The following is a 19495-nucleotide window of genomic DNA, read 5'->3' as shown; positions in this document are numbered from 1 at the left end:
GAGTCCTCTGCTGTGACTTCATCCTTGTGCTGAGAGATGGTGTAATAAAGTGGTCTTAAGATGCAGGTAGACCTGGGCTGAGTCCAAGCTCTGACACCCCAGAGTAGGTGTCCTTGGAAATCACTCCCCTCTCTGAGGTACAGTTACGTCACAAGGGCAATGGAGATGACAGCATCTAGCTCGAGGCGTCAGCTAGATGAAGTGAGATACCATCCACCAGGCACCTACCACAGTGCCTAGCATTTCAACAAGGGTGTTAAGTGGATGCGATTTCTCTCTAAGATGGAAGGGGCTCAGTCGGAGCTGCTGGACCACACACGAGGTAGGCTCAGGCGCACTTCGGCATTTGTGAGGCAGAGACAGCAGAATGGTACCACATAGGGCAGACGCATGGTTCTTGGAGGTGAGCAGCCAGCAGCTCCTCTCTGCTGGATCTCTGTATGGTTTGCAAAGGGGTGAGACAGACAGTGAGGCTCGGTAGGGGGAGAGTTGCAAGTGCTGTGCCTCTAGCCACTGAAGAAACTACACCTCAATTCGAAAGAACTGTCTGGAATGTAAAAAGGTCAGGAACTTTGGAGGGAAGGCAGTCATGTCATTTTGGAATTTATGCAATTGAAGCAAGGGCAGACTGGGTGGGGTAACGAGGCTTTGGAGACAGACAGAACTAGGCTGGCATCCCAGCATGACCACTTATCAGCAGAAAGCCATGGCAGGCCAGTTTCCTCATAGGGGAGGGTAGATAGTAAGACCCATCTTACAGAATCACTGTGAGATAGTGCAGATGGACACCTCACTCAGAACGCCCATCATGATCAAACAACATTAGGTCATGAATCTCTTAGGTCAGGAAAGCAAATGCCAAACACTTTGGAGAGAATATGGCTTAAACCATGGTTTTTACCTAAAAGGAACTATTTCTTCAAAAAAGGAAATCTTGAACATTTTGAACAATCCACATGAACACAAAATGAGGGTGCTACACGGGAAGTTCACTCATTAGCTCAGTTGTTGAAAGCCCATGTACCTTAGATGGAAGGAGGTTACCTATCCAGGGAAAAATTGAATAGCCTTCATTTCTGCTTCTTTACCACCACCCCCATCTTCAAGGCAAACTCACCCCCACCCTGCTTCTCCATCCAACTGCCATTCCATCTCTTCTTATCTTGCTCAGTGATGCTTATTCAGCATCTACACTTGCTGTCTACACATCCCACCACTTAGCTCCTCCTCAATCACCTATGATTGGCCACCCCCACTCCAACGAGACTGCCCTTGCCAGCATCACACAGGGACCCTCTAATTGCTTCATTCAGCAACCTCCTCATAATTCTTAACTTCCCTGGCCTGGGTACCATTTCCATTCAGTTTAGAAAACATTTATTTATACCTGCTCTATTTGGGCACAAAAAATGCTATGGCAGCCATGAATGCTAGTCAGCCACTTCCTCTTATAATTCTCTCTCTCTTTTTTTCTTTTTTTTTTGGCTTTTATAATACTTTTCTTTCTTCCTCCTATATTGTTTGCTGGCTCATCTTCTCCAGTCACTGTTTTCTGACCCGTACTTGGAAAGACACTGATGAAAGAAACTGAAGATGACACAATCAGATGGAAAGATTTGGATTGGAAGAATTAATATTGTTAAAATGATCATACTACCCAAGACAATCTACAGAGTCAATGCAATCTCTATCAAAATGCCAATGGCATTTTTCACAGAACTAGAACAAATATTTTTAAATTTGTATAGAAACACAAAAGACCCCAAAGAGCCAAAGCAATCTTGAGAAAAACAGAGTTGGAGGACTCATACGTCCTGACTTCAGACTATACTACAAAGCTATAGTAATCTAAACAGTATGGTACTGGCACAAAAACAGACACAAATATCAATGAAAGAGAATAGAGAGCCCAGAAATAAACCCACGCATTTATGGTCAATTAATCCACAACAAAGGAGGCAAGAATATACAATGGAGAGAACACAGTATCTTCAATAAGTGATGTTGGGAAAACTGGACAGTTACATGTAAAAGAATGAAATTAGAACATTCTCTAACACCATATACAAGAATAAACTCAAAATGGATTAAAGACCTAAATGTAGGACTTGAAACCATAAAACTCCTAGAGGAAAACATAGGCAGAACATTCTTTGATATAAATCATAGCAATATTTTTTTATCTGTCTCCTAGAGTAAAGGGAATAAAGGCAAAAATAAACAAATGGGACCTAATTAAATGTAAAAGCTTTTGCACAGCAAAGGAAATCATCAACAAAGAAAAAAGACAACCTACTAAATGGGAGAAAATATTTGCAAGTGATATGACCTATAAAGGGTTAATATCCAACATATATAAATGGCTCATACAACTCAACACCAAAAAAATAAACAACCCAATTTTTTAAATGGGCAGAAGAACTGAACAGACATTTTTCCAAAGAGGAAATGCACATGGCCAACAGGCACATGAAAAAGGTGCTCAATATTGCTAATCATCAGGGAAATGCAAATCAAAACCACAATGAGCTACCACCTTACACCTGTCAGAATGGCCATCATCAAAAAGAACACAAATAACAAATGTTGGCGAGGATGCAGAGAAAAAGGAACCCTCGTACCCTGTTGGTAGGAAAATGTAAATTGGTGCAGCCACTGTGGAAAACAGTATGAAGGTTTCTCAAAAAACTAGAAATAGAACTACAATATGACCCAGCAATTCCACTCCTGGTATACATCCAAAAAAACCCAAAAACACTAATTCAAAAAGATACGTGTACCCCAGTGTTCATATCAGCATTATACAATTGCCAATATATGGAAGTAACCTAAGTGTCCATCAACAGATGAACGGATAAAGATGTGGTACATATATACACAATGGAATACTACTCAGCCAGAAAAAGAATGAAATTTTGCCATTTGCAACAATATGGATGGACTTCAAGGGCATTATGTTAAATGAAATAAATCAGACAAAGACAAATACTGTATGATATCACTTATATGTGGAATCTAAAAAATACAACAAACTAGTGAATATAACAAAAAAAGAAGTAGACTCACAGATATGGAAAACAAACTAGTGGTTACCAGTGGGGAGAAGGAAGTGGGGGAGGGGCAATATAGCGGTGGGAGAGTAAGAGGTACAAACTATTAGGTATAAAATGAGCTACAAGAATATATTGTATAACATAGGCAATATAGCGAATATTTTATAGTAACTATAAATGGAGTATAACCTTTAAAAATTGTGAATCACTATATTATACTATATTGTAACTTATATAATACTGTACATCAACTATACTCCCATTTTAAGTTTTTTTTAAAAAATAAATAAATGGGGTTCCTTCTTGATTCCCTTCTCATTGCAATTGACAGGCTCTTTCCCAGAGATCTAATGATCAAATCCAGCTCCAATCTCTCTTCTCAGCTATTAATCCTCTTTTCCTGCTTCCAACTGACATTTTCAATGGAGAGTTACAGGAACCTCAGATCCCACCTGTGCAAAGCAGACCTGTTTCATATGGCCTGGGAGCACCCCCGCCCACACTGGACCAGCACCATCAAGTTGCTCCCAGCCTCCCCATCCTTCTTTCTGTCCCTCCTTATCAGCTCCCTCCTGCCCAGGGCTTTCACCTCCTGGCCTCACTGTCTGGAACATGCTTCCTCCCTCTTAATCTGGTCCCTACTGTCCAATCTCTCAGGCCCCCAAATCATCTATTACATTGTTAGAAATGCAGATTTCTTGCAACCCACCTCGGATATCCCAAATCAGAATCTTGGGGGAAATGTCCTGGAATTGTACATTTTTATGAAGCTCCCAAGTGTTTATGATGCACTCTCAAGTTGAGAGTCAAGTTGAGAAGGGCCAAAAAAAGAGAGTATATATTCTAGACACATTACAAGCGATAGTTGGCAGGATTTAATGATCGTCTGGATATGGAACGTGAGGCAGAAGGAAGAAAGAAGAACCCTTTGGAATTTGAAACCCGGAGAATGAAGTACCAGTAAGTGAACTATAGGAGCCCTGAACAGATTTTTGTGGGTAAGGTATTTCACTCCACTGTTACAGCTTCAGTTTAACATGCTAAGGAGACCCCAACAGGAAATGAATAAATGCATTGCTGAGGTCTTTTCTGAAATTCATTATTTGCTTAAATTCAAAACTAGCTTTTATTCTTTTCCTCTACCTAATGTTGAAACCCAAGTTGGAAACCCAAATGAAGGGATAATACAAATGATTTTGAAGTAGATGGGCCTGTGTCAGTGTTGACTAACGAAAGGGAAAAGTATTTGGAGTTAAATTAAAGCATGAGCTGAAAAAGAAGCTGCTTAATTAGAGAAGGAGATGTGCTGATACATTTGAGCTCTATTTTCTAAAACAATTATCCTAATTTACGTTTTTGAATTGCAAAGGAAATAGTTACTCCTGAACTCCCACCTTCCACTTGCCAAAAATATTTAAGCCTTCTTGGAGAGTCTTTTGAAAGTGGTCTCTTTTATTGGCACAGTTGTTTATTTGTATTTTAAAATACAATTACAATGTATTAAGTTCTCCACAGAATCGATGCTGTGATCATTGACATGCAAGATTAAGTTAATGAGAGAAAAAGTGTTTCCTAATTGTTCAAACTGTAAAGTTAATTCACTGAAATTCATATTAGTTGTCTTAACATGGCCTAGCAATGTAGAAAATTATAACTCAATCCAAGTTTTGCAGTTCCTAAAGAGAATTAGGGATGAACAAATAGTAACTGAACCGCTGACAATTAGAGATAATTCTATTGTACATAAGGAGCCAATGTAGAGTGTTTTATATTAACATTTGTATTTCAGGACCCATACTTTTATAGATATGAAAGTATTTAAATTTGCTGTCACATTCCTTTATGGCCTTAAATCAGCAAAGCCCCAGCTTCTGCCATGACTGGAACCAAATGTTATTTTCTAAAGAAAAGAGCTGCGGGATCAGGGAAGTGTCAGGCAATTCATCAGGAGGAAGGAGGACAAGATGCCAAGACAAGCCCTTGATGCGTTAGGGCATATTAGATACTTAACCCATTCCATAAAATAGAAAGGCTTTTTTTTTTTTTAATGGAGAAAACATCTCTGAAGTCAGGCTTTCTTCTCAGTATAAAGAGCATTTGGGGTCCTAAATTATAATTTAACAGCTAGAGATAGAATGACCTTTAGAGCTAGTGATCTAATGCAGCACCTTCCTTTGCAGATGAGAGTGTGGGATGGGGAGCCCTGAAACCTGGTCAATGGCAGAGCTAGGAGCACTTCCCAGGCTCCCAGGTCCCTCCCTGAGGTGAGGCCACCACCTGGAGCCTTCCACATCTGTGCATACTTTTAAACTAAACAAAAGCACTGTTTCTAATTCACCAGGTTTCTAATGGACACCATCATAATTGACTTTACCATGTGCCCAAATCCTGGAATAAAATATAGATGGAACATTACACTCAATCTAAAATTAATGTTTTTACTATGGAGAACAGTATGAAGGTTCCTTACAGAAGTAAAAATAGAGCTACCATATAATACATGCACCCCAGTGTTCACTGCAGCACTGTTTACAATAGCCAAGACATGGAAGCAACCTAAATGTCCATTGACAGAGGAATGGATAAGGAAGATGTGGTACATATATACAATGGAATATTACTCAGCCATAAAAAAGAATGAATTAATGCTATTTGCAGCAACATGGATGGACCTAGAGATTGCCATACTGAGTGAAGTAAGTCAGACAGAGAAACAGAAATATCGCTTATATGATACATCACTTATATGTGGAATCTAAAAAGAAATGATACAAGCGAACTTATTTACAAAACAGAAACAGACTCACAGACTTAGAGAATGAACTTATGGTTACCAGGGGGATGAGTGGGAGAGAGGGATAGTTAGGGAGTTTGGGATTGACATGTACACACTACTATATTTAAAATGGGTAACCAACAAGGACCTACTGTATAGCACAGGGAACCCTGCTCAATGTTCTGTAACAACCTAAATGGGAAAAGAATTTGAAAAACAATAGATACAGGTACATGTATAATTGAATCACTTTGCTATACACCTGAAACTAACACAACACTGTTAATCAACTATACTCCAATATAAAATAAAAAGTTTTTTAAAAATAAAATAAAATTAATGTTTTGAAGTTAAAACAATTATCTCAGTATGGAGCAATTTTCATTTGGAAAATTTCTGTTGTGTATGTGGGTGTGGGTATATGGTGTCGTCATAACAGAGGTTTTGTTCAATTCAGTAAAGAAATATGAAGGACCTGCTGGGTGTAGGTCCCATTTTAGAGATAATGGAAGAAGGCAGAGGAATGTTATGGAACCAGCCTTCAAGGAGCACAACGTATAACCAGAAGATAGACAACCAAATACATAACACAGTGGGTTAAGTATAGGATAGAGGGGATGGTGTGCTGGAGCCAGCTGGCAAGAGCCCTCTTGTTAGCAAGTACGCATCTTGTCCCAGTTCAGCTTTCAGCATCTTCACATTGATAGCCTGAAACTGACCAATGCTATAAAATCAGGGTTCTGGACAGCCCATGGTTAAACACTTATCACTGCAACACTGGATAGAAGGTATCACAGAAAGATGTGTTTTGGAGGATGAATAGGAATTTGAGGGAGATCCTTGGGTGAAAGAGGGTCAGGGGGAAGAAAAAAGTAGTCCAGCCAGAAGAAATACATATATAGGGGCATCGCTTGTTTAGGAAATATTGATACAAGTGGGTCAGTGGCTCTCAAACCTTAATGTGCACCAGTTTCACCTGTAGAGCATGTTCAAACAACTTGTTGCTGGGCTCTGACCCCAGAATTTCTGATTTAATAAACCTGAGGTAAGGCCCAAAGATTTGCATTTCTAACCAGTTCTCAGGCAACGTTAATGCTGCTGGTCCAGAACAGAGGCAGATGATGGAACACCCCGCGCACGCAAAAAAAACTTGGATTTTTCTCTAGTTCTTCACCTGTCAAAGTGCAATCTGGGGGCAGCAGCATCAGCATTAACTGCGAGCTTGTTCTAAAGGCAGATTCTCAGGCCACCATTTCAGACCTGTTGAACCAGAATCTTCAGTATAACAAAATCATATTGATTCATATGCATATAAATTCGATAAGCACTGCTCTACATAGCCCACTGATTCTCAATCCTGGCCCTAAATTGAATCACTTGGGGAGCTTTCCAAAAATACTTATGCCCAGGGCTTCCCTGGTGGCGCAGTGGTTGAGAGTCCGCCTGCCAATGCAGGGGACACGGGTTCGTGTCCCGGTCCGGGAAGATCCCACATGCCGCGGAGCGGCTGGGCCCGTGAGCCATGGCCGCTGAGCCTGCGCGTCCGGAGCCTGTGCTCTGCAATGGGAGAGGCCACAACAGTGAGAAGCCCGCGTACTGCAAAAAAAAAAAAAAAAAAATACTTATGCCCAGGCCCTACCTCCAGAGACTTTGATCTAATTGATTTAGGATCTGGTCTGGGCACGGGTATTGTTTAAAAGCTCCCTAGGGTATTCTAATGTGCAGCCATGGCTGTGAACCAATGCTCTCGCCATAACCCTCAGGTGGGAGAAGGGTTCCTTGTCAGGGCAGCTGTTGTGAATATTCCATGATGAAAGTTTGAAAGAGCAGCCAAAAGGTGCAAAGTCATCACTAACTGCTGAGAATGTAACTGGGGAAGGGACAGACAGGTCACCCTCTTTCATGCCTCTCCCTACTCGCCCCACAAACCTCAGTCTCTTTTTCACTCCTCTCTTCCTTTTGCTGAGCTTTGACCTATTCTGTCTTCCTTCCTCTTTCTTACTCCCTTAACGATATATAATATTAATTAACATAAAAAAATGAGCATATCATTTCAGTATGCAAAGTGCTTTAACATATATAATCTCATTAGATGATATGAAAAGGAGAGTGTTTTAAAACCGTAGTCTTTATCTAATAAGGTTGCCTGGCCTTGATCTGTCGTTTAAATAACAGGTGAATTGAATGGTTTGGATTTTACTCTCTCTAAAACGAATACCAACTATGAATTGAAATGCTTTGTATTTGCATATGGCCCTTGACTGACACACACCCCCCCCACACACACCCCTTAGAACTTGACCCTAAACAGGGAAGTGAGTTTCTCACCTTATTGCATGGGACACACCTATGCAGCGTGTATTCTGAGAGCACACTTAGCATGTACATATTAGATTCTGTAGTCTTCTCGGACAGTTTGGCCATTCCAAACGGCTTTGCCATCTAATAAAAGCCATTAGCTCTGAACTTCAAAAGCATTAGGCTAAGTGAAAGAAGCCAGACATAAAAGACCACCTATTGTAAAATTCTATTTGTATGAAATGCCTAGAAAAGGCAAATCTATAGAGACAGAAGGTAAATTAGCAGTTACCTGGGGGCTGGCAGGGGTGGGGGCAGAAGTAACTGCAAAAGAGCATTGAGGGGTTTTTTTGGGGGAGACGGGGTGGCAATAGAAATGTTCTAAAATTAGATCACGGCTACAGTTGCACAATTCTATAAATATACCCAAAACTACTGAACTGTCCTGGCAAAATGGATGAATTCCACGATATGTAAATTATACTTCAATAAAGCTACTTAAAAAAATAACAACAACAAAAATTAGCATTAAGTATTTCTCCACCTTAAAATAAGTTTTTCCACCCTCATCCTCCTCTAATACTATTCAGTGAAGAGGAGGGAGCAAAACGGTTTTAATGCAGACTAACTGATTTAAGAAAAAATATATATTTACATTGCCCACTGTTTGATAGCATTTTTATTTGCCTCAAAGTACTGTTAGGCTTGGCACGGCAAGGAAAGGAGGGGAAAGACAAAAAGGAGGAAAGTTTAAAAAGAAAAGAAATAAAAGCTATGTTACGTTGTTAAAAATAGCTGTCTGGGAAGCTTCTGGCCGGCAGGGGAAAGCAGAGCTGCGGGAAAGGGTTAACCCCGCGGGCGCCGACATCTGGCAGGAGCGAGGGCGTTGGCAGAGCCTGGTCCGCCCGTACCAGTCTGTACAGGGGAGCTGTCCCGCCCGCTGATTTATCATCCCCTAATGTCACGGGGATGGGATGTTGAAATTGCGGCTAGAATGTGAAATACAAAAAACATGAAGATTATGATTTAGCGTCTGGGGAAGATCAGCGTTAGCCTTTGGAGAACAGCTCGTAAATGGGAGACATCCTTGGCAATCGCCTGTGGTTTTCAAGACTCCAACTCTCAAGGAAAGCAAGCTCAGGAATTGGGCCGCCGGAGTGTGCTTCTGTTAGAGCAGACAGAGGCAGAGATGGAATTAAGAACAAAGCCACTTTTGTGCCGACATGGAGATGGTGCCGGTGCTCACCAGGAGAACCAAAGTAAATTTTAATTAAACAGAGACCTGATGTTGAAGGATAAATAAGACAATGTGGGGTGTAAACAGCTTAAATCAGTGATTTGAATGACACCTGCGGGTGTCTAGACATGAGGTGCATCCCGATAATTTGTAGTCTCAGAAAAGATACAGATGAGTAGGACGATATCCCCAAATTTTGCTCATTAAAAGTAATAATAGCTTGAATTTTTAGGAGGTGCTAAATAAGAGAACTGAGTAGGGAAATGATGTTAACAGCTACCCATGGAGGAAAGGGTAAGTTAGCAAAAGAAATACAAAACCACATGTGTGTAAATCTTGTATCAAAGATATGGAGAAACACTACCTTCTGTGATTTCTTTTTCCCCGACTAGATTTTAGATACTGTGTTGGAGCTTTTTTGCATTTCCACATGTCAGCACGCCCCCGTTTACAGGGGAAAATGCAGTTTCCACATTGTTTGTTGTTATAGAAATGAGCGTTGACAAGCGTTCCCTCAATGCTTACCGTGTGTTTTAATTACTTCCTGTCATATCGAATGCATCCACAATATGGATTTTAAGAATTCGCCTCAAGACATGGGTGTGCTACACTGAAAGTTAAACAGGAGAGTCTGACTACTAAGTCTTGAATATTCATTCATTTGTTCATTCATTTATTCATTCATCCAGAAAAAGCACAGCCACAGGCACTGTACAAAATGGCAAGTTGGACCCTGCCTTCATAAGGCACCCAGTCTGCCCAATAGAATCACATGGAAAACTCTGTGTGTATTGGGGGCGGGGCGGGGGTTGTACTGAATCCATTTTGCAATAATAGATAGAAAAAATAAATAATGATTTAGAGGGGTGGGATAGGGAGGGTGGGAGACAGGGAGACGCAAGAGGGAAGAGATATGGGGAGATATATATATATATATATATATATATATATATATATAGCTGATTCACTTTGTTATAAAGCAGAAACTAACACACCATTGTAAAGCAATTATACTCCAATAAAGATGTTTAAAAAAATAAATAAGGATTTAAGGAGTTCTTTTTCTGTCTGGCAATATTGGGACATAGCCCAGAAATCAGTACTTCAGATAAATGAGGATAATCTCTCTTCAGAACCAATTAAAAATTATAAAAGAATTTTTGCTAGGAATCACCCTAAAATATAGAGCTCTCTCCCCTGCCTGCCTTGATCTCATTTGGTCATGCTGACCCTAAATTACAGTTACCTTGGCACAGAGAGGCAGGAGCCTGGGAGTTTCTTCTTTGTTTGTTAATTTCATATCACAGTTTTACTTTTTTATTCCTGTGTGACTTGGGGCAGGCTTGTTAATTGTGCTTCTTCCTCTGTAAAAGGAGGGGTGGATGTCACTAGATGTTCTTTTTTTTTCTTAAGGAATTTATTTATTTAATTGTCGCACCATGCACGGCATGCAGGATCTTAGTTCCCCAACCAGGGATCGAACCCGTGTCCCCTGCAGTAGAACCACAGAGTCTTAACCACTGGACCACCAGGGAAGTCCTTTTTTTTTTACACATGGGTTTTCGCTTTTTTTTTTAAGAATTTATTTAATTGGCTGCACTGTGCATGGCATGTGGGATCTTAGTCTCCCAACCAGGGATTGAACCCACGCCCTCTGCATTGGAAGCACAGAGTCTTAACCACTGGACTGCCAGGGAAGTCCTGAGGTTGCTTTAAATCCTACCTCTAGATGAATGGAGTATAACTGTACATTCACACACCTACCAATTGTGCTACTATTTCTAAGGCAGAGTGAAATTTCCGCTAGCATGCCTTCCCAAATTTCTAGAACACTGGCACAAAATACATCGTACTTTGCATCAATCCAAGTTCATTTTATTCTTAAAACTGGTATCAAGGCATTCAGCAAACATTTACTGAGAAGGTACCTGTTCTGTTCCAGGCCCTAAGCGGGTTGCTGGAAATAGAGTGGAAAAGCCTGTCCCCACCAGGGTTAGTCCTCCAGTACAGGAAGCTTGGCCGGGAGAATGTCAGAAGTGAGCCCTGAACAGCCTGCCGGCCTCATGACACTCCTCCTGGATCTGTATGTTTTGCCCTAGCTAAAGAGCTAAAAACACAGATGAAATCCCACCATGCTTTCTATGAAAAAGAAAGAAAACAGGGTTGATATTGCTCCTGTTCATACCCTCTCGAGATATTTTACAAAGGGTTGCTATTATTTTTCTATTGTAAATGCAATCCATGCTTCTTATAGAAAACTGGAAAAATACAACAAAGTAGAAAAAAGGAAAACCAATCAGCATTCGTTGCCCCACTTTAGAGTCAACCACTGGCAACATTTTGGCCTAGTTCCTTAAGGTTTACAGTCAACAAATAGTTATTGAGACCCTATGCCAGGCACTGTGCTGAGTGCTAGGAATGGGAAAAGCGTGACCCGTTCACCCTCACAGAACTCACCGCCTAGGGAGAGAGACCCTGGAAGTGTGATGACCCGGAAGTACACACTGGAGGGACTTGACCTCAGGGCACTTCCTCAGACTCTGGGTGTAGGAAAAGGTTTCCAAAGGAAGAGATATTTGAGACCTGAAGAATCAAGAGGAGTCATCCAGGAGAAGGGAGAGGTGGCAATGGGAGGAAGGCATGAGTGAAATGTGGGGTTTAGGATGGTTGGAGGGCAGGGGGCAGGGGCCTCCAGGAGGAGGGGTGATAAGAGATGCTTCTGGGGAGGGAAGCCAGGCCCTGCCAGGCAGGGTGTTTTTATCAACCCAGTTGTTATTTTTCTGTAGCTACAAGATTGGGTCCTGCTTCTCTTTTTGTTCTTATTTTTAGACTTAATGCTATAGCATAATCATGTTTCACATTATTATAAACGATTTTTTTAACTCAGTTTTTTTGGGGTTTTGTTTGTTTAGTGTTCAGAGAGTTGTGCAACCACAATCAATTTTATTTTCTAGTTTTATTTTTCGGCCGTGCTGTGCGGCATGCGGGATCTTAGTTCCCCGACCAGGGACTGAACCCGTGCCCCCTGCAGTGGGAGCATGGAGTCTTAACCACTGGATGACCAGGGAAGTCCCTATTATAAACTATTTTAATGGATACATAATATTTCCCCAATGGATGAGGCATCATTTACCTAATTTTTTTTTTTTAAAGAAAGCTTGTTTTTCTTTGCTTCACATTCCACTCCCTTTGTAGCTCTCCAAGGTCTCCAGATAATGACAAATTGGAAAATTCTAAGCAGGATAAATGTGCTAATGTTTTTTTTACTCCAAATCAGAATTTGAACCATCAGCCAGAACCCACCACCTGCATGACTCCTGGCAGCAGCTGTTTAGAGTCCCTTCCAGAAGTGAAATCAACATAGCTTTCATTCCCTCCTCTCAACAGCCCACTCCCACATCCAAAGAAAGATCAACTCACAGAATCCGTTTCTAGGTAGCACCGAGTCCCACCTTCCTCCCACCCCTGGGCTCTGAGCATTCCCACCTCCCTTCCCCTCCTCTGACGGAATCAAAGATTGAAATCAGTTGACAAAATATCAACCTTTTATTAAAGCAAAAGCTTTAGAAGAAAAAAAAATCTCAGGCAAAAATAATGTACGAGGGACTTCCCTGGTGGCTCAGTGGTTGGGAGTCCACCTTCCAATGCAGGGGACGCAGGTTTGATCCCCGGTGGGGGAACTAGATCCCACATGCATGCCGCAATTAAGAGTTCTCATGCCACAAATAAGGAGCCCACCTGCCACAACTAAGACCTGGTGCAACGAAAAATAAATTAAATTTTTTTTAAATGTGTACACCTTAAAAAAAAAATAATGTATGAAAAAACTCACTCCTTCATCTCTCTTAACCCCAAAGATGCCACAAGCACTCATTCATACATTTATTCATTCATTTATTCAACAATTGCTTGTTTATTGTTTGGCTGCCTTCTGAGTATAGAGGTTGAAACCTATGTGGCCACTGCCGTGCAGACCTTACAGTTAAAGAAGAGTCTGACGTTCAACAAATAAATATCAAGAAGCATTTTATGACCTACAGTGGTAGGTGCTATGAAGGAAAACATATGTGAAGGAAAAAGCATGGCAAGTTTTAGGAAATGGAAGGAGGCAATGTGGCCAGAGCATGGTGAGAGGGTGGGGGAAGGTGGTTGGATGAAAAAAAGAGATTTTCTCCTTTTTTCCTCTTTCTCCCTAACCACAACCATAGAATGTCTTATGCGAGATGGAGCGTTTCTACCCATTTGGAAACCAGCGGGCTTGTCTTCAGACAGGGTGGGCTTGGCATTGGGGTAGCGAAACAAGACATGTAGCCTTCAATTCATTCCATTTCTTATTTCCTTTGGTTTCTGAGGCCCTGAGGGTCAGTAACCTGGTTATGAAGGCAGCCCTCAGGACAGTTAAAATACTAACACCACACATGAATGAAGTTCTGTTTATGCACCTGCCATTTACGTACAGCTCATTGGTTTTCCTTCTGTTGATTGTTCTTAAAAGGTATCTTAAGATAGAATATTTTCATGAGCCCAGATGTTAATATTAATGCTATATCCAACAGCCACAGATTCTCAGAGAAGTAAGCTTGCCTTTAGACTGTATTATTGATTTACTCTGTCCAACCGAATCAGTTGGAACACGTTGGGTTACAAGTGATAGAAAACCCAACTCAAGTTGGCTTAAGCAAAAAGGGAATTTATTGGCTTATGTTACTGGAGAGTCCTGGCGTAGGGCTAAGTGTCAGGCACAACTTAATGCAGGGGCCAACCGATATTATTAGTACTCAGCACAGCCCTGTTCTTCCAGTGTGTTGATTTTGTTCTCAGACAGTATCTCCCCTCGGGGTCAGAAGGCGGCCACTGCAGCTCATCTTGAAAGCCCACCACGAAAAGGGAGCTGAAGACCATCAGGGCCCACCCTGGGAGCTGGGAGCCGGGAGGGAGGCCCACCCAAAACACAAAGGCTCAGGGTAGGGGAGGCATGGGCCCCACAGAAAGAAGCAAAATACTGGAATTTTTTTAATAGGAGAAAGGTAAATAGATCTAAGAGTCTCACCCCCCAAAAAATCACTATCAAAAACCTAACTTTTGATAGAACCCATTTATGCTATTTGGTAGAAGAAAATCTCACAGAATAGCGGAGCTGGAAAGCAAACAAAGGAGTCATCTGGTTTGATCCTCTTTCTTTTGGCAGGATCAAATCCAGATCTTTCCAGGCGGATGAAAATGTGTAAATGTTTCCAATGAAAGAACCAAGTCTTGAGCCTGGGCATCTCATGATTCTCAACTCTAACACCACCCCCTCTTACCTCTTCTTCTCTCCATGCCTTCAACAGATGAAGAAGTGGATTCTATTCTCATTTTCTCCAGTATAAATTCTGCTCTTTACTGCTTCTAAGGCTTCAAATTCCACCATAACATGTCAGATTCACATCATTTTATCATTATGTCATCCGGCTTCCTTCCTATTTTTTTCTTTCATCTTAATTCAGGTTTTGTATCTGGAAAGCATTCCTGAATTTTATAGAGAGGATAAAGCGGATGCCACGTAAAATGTATTTTTTGCAGTAAATATTTTTCAGAAATGTGATTTTGCTCTCCTACCTTGTATAAGTTCCTAAACCTCTCTGAGCCTCCGTTTCCATATCTATAAAATGGGGATAATAATAATAATAAGCTTCATAGGTTTTTTTTTGGTGAGGATTAAAGCACTTAGAAGTCTGTATCTGGCATTTAGTAACTGTTCGGCAAATGTTAGCTGCTGCTACTATCATTATATCATTATCATTATTTTATAGAGTCTTCTCCTCTTTCATCCTTGTACAACCAGGCTTTTCTTCAGATCTGTTTCCTCATTCCCCACAGAACAAAAATCCAAACTGGACGCTCACTGTGTCTTGACCCTCTCTCCGGCCCAGCTTGACTTTAAGTTGCCATTTGATTTGGTTTTCCGTTCGATCGCAAAACTGGGAAGAGTTCAGTGGGCCAGGGACCTAAGTATATGGAGAGAAAGCAGGGATCCTTGCACCTGGATTCTCCACACAGGGCCCTGGTCTTGGTGCATAAACAGCTCTCCTCTCCTGCCAACACTGTGAGCCTCTCCTTGGACCCCAACCCTGGGCCTCGGCCAGCAGCTCTTACAACACCTCTGTGCCACCAGGGGCCTGAGGCTCAAGGAAGCCGCCCTTGCACGAAAACTGCCTTCCTGCCTTTGCTCCAGATCTGCCTGCTGTGCCTCCAGGGGCTGCTGGCTGGACATTTGCTGTTTCGACAGTATATACGAACCCCCTCACCTCCCCCCACTCTCCCAAGCCTCCAACATAGTGCTGCTTCTATAAGCCTCAGGCCCCAGCCCCGGGTCTCCTCTCCTTCCCTCCAACTTTCACCCCTTCAAACTAGAAGACGTCCATGATGTCCAGGATCTGCTCTACTCCTCCCATGAGGTTTTGCTACTTTCTCAGGAATCTGAGTTACCGCTTTCTTTCATTCTGTACCACTTACTCTCAGTCAGACAGAAATTCCTTGAAGTTTTCTGACATTTGCTTGGCACCCTTACCCAGCTTCTAGCATGAATGCAGACTTCCCCCATTTTTATGGCTCTTCTAGAACTTAATTTAGAGTTGTAAAGAAAGGCCATGTTACCCTAAAGACTGAGTGTCCCATTTTTTTTCTTGTTCAACCTTTCTTCAGTGAAGAATTTCAACTTTGAAACACAACTTCTTTTCCTGTTTGTGGTTGTGAGAGAAGGTAATATTGAACTTTTTTTTTTTTTGCAAAATGTTCAAATTGGAGCCTCAGTCAAATCCTGCTCTGACCACACCCAGGGGAAATGGAGAAGCTGTAATGAACAGAACTGTCCCAGGGAAAAGAACACAGGAGGATGAAATGGGAATGGTTTCTCCTGGGTGATGCAGGGTCCGAGCAAGTCAGGGCTTCTGAAGGAGGCTGCCTTCAAGGGCTCTGACTTGCCTGCCCTGTGGGCCAAAGCCTGCTTTAGCCGCAAGTTTACTATGCAGAGACAGAAAAGGAAATTCATCAACAGAGATAATGTCATGTGTATGGCCACTGCCAAGAAGGAGAGCCAGAATCTCTCTCTGGTCGGGCTTCTCCTCGGCCTTTCCTTGTCACAAGGGTGGAGCCCAGCCAGGTGAACCAACCTGACCACCGCCCTGCGTGTGAGCCCGTGGCTGGCTTGTGGAAGCATGTCCTTGCAGGGCTCCCATGGTTCCTCCTCAGCCTGAATGAGGATGCCCACTGTCATCAAGCCAGGTTTGCAGGCGAAGTTCCTGTCCCATGCAGACACACAACTTGTAGCTTCCTTGGGAGGGTGGAGGGTGTGGGAAGTGACTCTTTCCAAACATTTCCATCTTATTTTCTCCTCTGATGCCCATCCAGGCAACCTGCATTGCATATGTTCTTTGAGGTCAAGAGGCTGGCAGGAAAAGTTTCTACAGGGGCTACACGAGGAGGATGGAACCACAGAGCATCACTTAGGGCTCATCACTTTGGCTTAGACTCAAGGCTGACTAGGACTGCTGACTATACCTTGCTTACTGTCAGGTAGGCAATGGAGGGGAGGAATGTTGGCTGAGGACTGTTTTTTTTGTTTGGCCGCACCACACAGCATGTGGGATTTTAGTTCCCCGACCAGGGATCGAACCCATGCCCCCTGCAGTGGAAGTGCAGAGTCTTAACCGCCGGACTGCCAGGGAAGTCCCAGCTGAGGACTTTTGATATGCGGGAAACTTCCAAAGGACGAGGTTGAAGCCAACTAGCTGGGTGGCGCCAGGTGATTTTCTTTCACTCTCCCAGTCACAGTCTCAAGAGTAAAATGGGGACTGGACAAGACAATTTCTACAGCCCTTTATGGCTCTGACATTCTGAGATAGTACAGTGAAAATAAACTCAGCCAATTACCTAAAAGTCTCTGTTCTCAGAGGAAATGGGGAAAGCTGGAACCTTTGGAAGTCCTCTTTCTCCTGCCAGGGCCATAACACAGTGCCTGGAAGTGATATAAATCTCTTCTCCCATCTGTGGGGGCCCTGATGGAGTGAGCACCTTGCTTACGGTGCTAGGCATGGCCGTAAGGCTTGACATCGGCATGGAGTCCTGGGTGCCCGTTGCCTTGTACTGACAGGAAAGCCGAGGCTTACTTCAATTCGGGGACCATTCCTCACCTGCCACTACGTGTGAGGTACCATACGGAGGGCACTGAGAAGTAGAAAATACGTTCTCCACCCTCAAGGAGGTTTCTAGCTAATCTGAGCTTCTTTAGTTACTCAACGCTCCTCCTTTTCCTTGTTTACTTCCAGGTCTTTGCCTATGATGTGCCCTCAGCCTAAAACACTCTCTCTTTATCCCTCTGTTGCTAGGCCTGCTGTCTGTAGCAATGCAGGTTGCATACTGCATAGCTCTAGATCTATGTATGCAGATGTAAATGGTGCCTTCAGAAATGTGCAGTGCATAGCCTGTACAACTGTACAGCATGGCTTTGACTGCCTTCTCCACCCCGTTTCTCCTATCTGGGGGTAGCTCATAGTCATCTCAGTTTTCAGCTTAGTCATTATGTTTCCTTCTTTCTTTCTGTCCTTCCTCCTTTCCTCTTTCCCTCCATCCCCTTCTCCCTGTCTCTCATAATTACTGAGCATCTACTATATGTCAGGACCTGTGCTAGGAGCTGGGTATATAGTTGTAACAAAACAGATAGGGTCCCTATTAAGCTTACATTCTTGTGAAGTAGTTATACTTTTCTTCCTCCAGGAAGTCTTCCCTGACTGCAACCATGATTGCCTCGGGTGCCTACTGACTGATGAATGGCTCTGACTTGGGAACCTTTTGCTCTAGAACACAGTGCCTCTGGTATGGAGAGAATCTGAGAGGGACAAGTGGGGTTGAAGAGACTAACCTGAAGCCCTAAACCTAACTGGGCTGGAGCTCCATCCCGTCCAGATTCCTGTCCTTGGGTGCACCCTGGGGCATCCGTGAAGATCAATAGTGAAGCAGCAATTAATATGAGGCCAAGGGCATGGCTCTTCCCTGCCAGGGAGGCCACAAAGTTCCAGAACATCTCAGGGAGGAATGAAGCACCACTCAGGCCTGCCTCCCGGGGCTGCGAAACAATCCTTAATGAATCCTCTGCAGGGGAGGGTGAAATCACCTGCAAGGAGGCAGCTCAGCCTCAGGTGTTCTCCAGGAGGCTTAAAATAGCGGGGCTCCCTCCACAAACACCTTCCAACACGGTTTAGGATGGTGAATGCCAGGAAACTAATGAATCTGAGCTTAGTGAATTAATTGTTGATGAAATAATGTGAAAAGTGTGCTTACTGTTCATCAGTCTCTACAGAAATTAATTAGCCCTGCTTGGCAGCAAGCAGGATCAAATTTTCAACTTAATTCATGAATTTGGCCAAATTGTCTATGGGAAGCCTTGCATGGAGGACCTTCCACAGCTGCTCCGTGTCCAGACAGGCCTTGCCTTTCATAGAAGACATGATTGCTTTAAGAGAGTCCCAACAAGAGGAGAGAGTGGTGGAGGAGGAGAGAGGTCTGATTGTGAAGCTCCAAGCAGACCCACGCCTCTCCAGGCCTCCTGTCTCAGCCCTCCCTGGTGAGTCCTTCATCTGAGGAAGGTCTGTTAGCTGAATTGAGGGGTGACGATTCAGAGCAACAGGGTTAACCGTCAGGCACGGTCTGACTTCACATTTAATTATTCTGTGCTCTGTGTGCCAACTCAAATTGCAGGATGATATGAAAGAAAAATAAATCTAATGAGAAGTGTATTTTTTTTGGACTACTTTTAAATAGGGAGCAGAGAACTTCTCGGGCCTGGCGAGACCAATCTGCGGAACTGGCTGGCACGAGGCATGAATGGGCGCCTGGATGCCCAGTACTTGGGCACAGAACTGCTGGCTATTGAGTGTTCGGTCAGCTTTTGTCACCATGGGAGTCAGGCTCTCTCACTGCAGCCACTGCAAACAGGAATCCCCACCAGGCTTTCCCCGCTGAGCAGCAGAATCTGATGTAAACCTCTAAGCAGAGCGACTTGAGTGTCACCAGTCTCTGAAACATTTCCGAGAGAGAAGCGAGTGATTGAGCATCTATGTGTGTACATGCTTCTTTCTGTTGCTAAAACACCAG

At 42.9% G+C, this 19495-nt stretch overlaps 1 protein-coding gene across 3 annotated transcripts in view; it reads right to left on the bottom strand.

Annotated features, from left to right (window-relative positions):
- SH3GL3 (SH3 domain containing GRB2 like 3, endophilin A3) overlaps positions 1-19495 on the bottom strand; it is a 283463-nt gene that overhangs the window by 204716 nt on the left and 59252 nt on the right. The window lies entirely within an intron of this gene.

Source organism: Pseudorca crassidens, chromosome 1, assembly GCF_039906515.1.
Source record: "Pseudorca crassidens isolate mPseCra1 chromosome 1, mPseCra1.hap1, whole genome shotgun sequence".
NCBI lineage: Eukaryota > Metazoa > Chordata > Mammalia > Artiodactyla > Delphinidae > Pseudorca > Pseudorca crassidens.
Note: the sequence above shows the minus strand (reverse complement) of the source record. Positions and strands in the feature narration are given on the sequence as shown.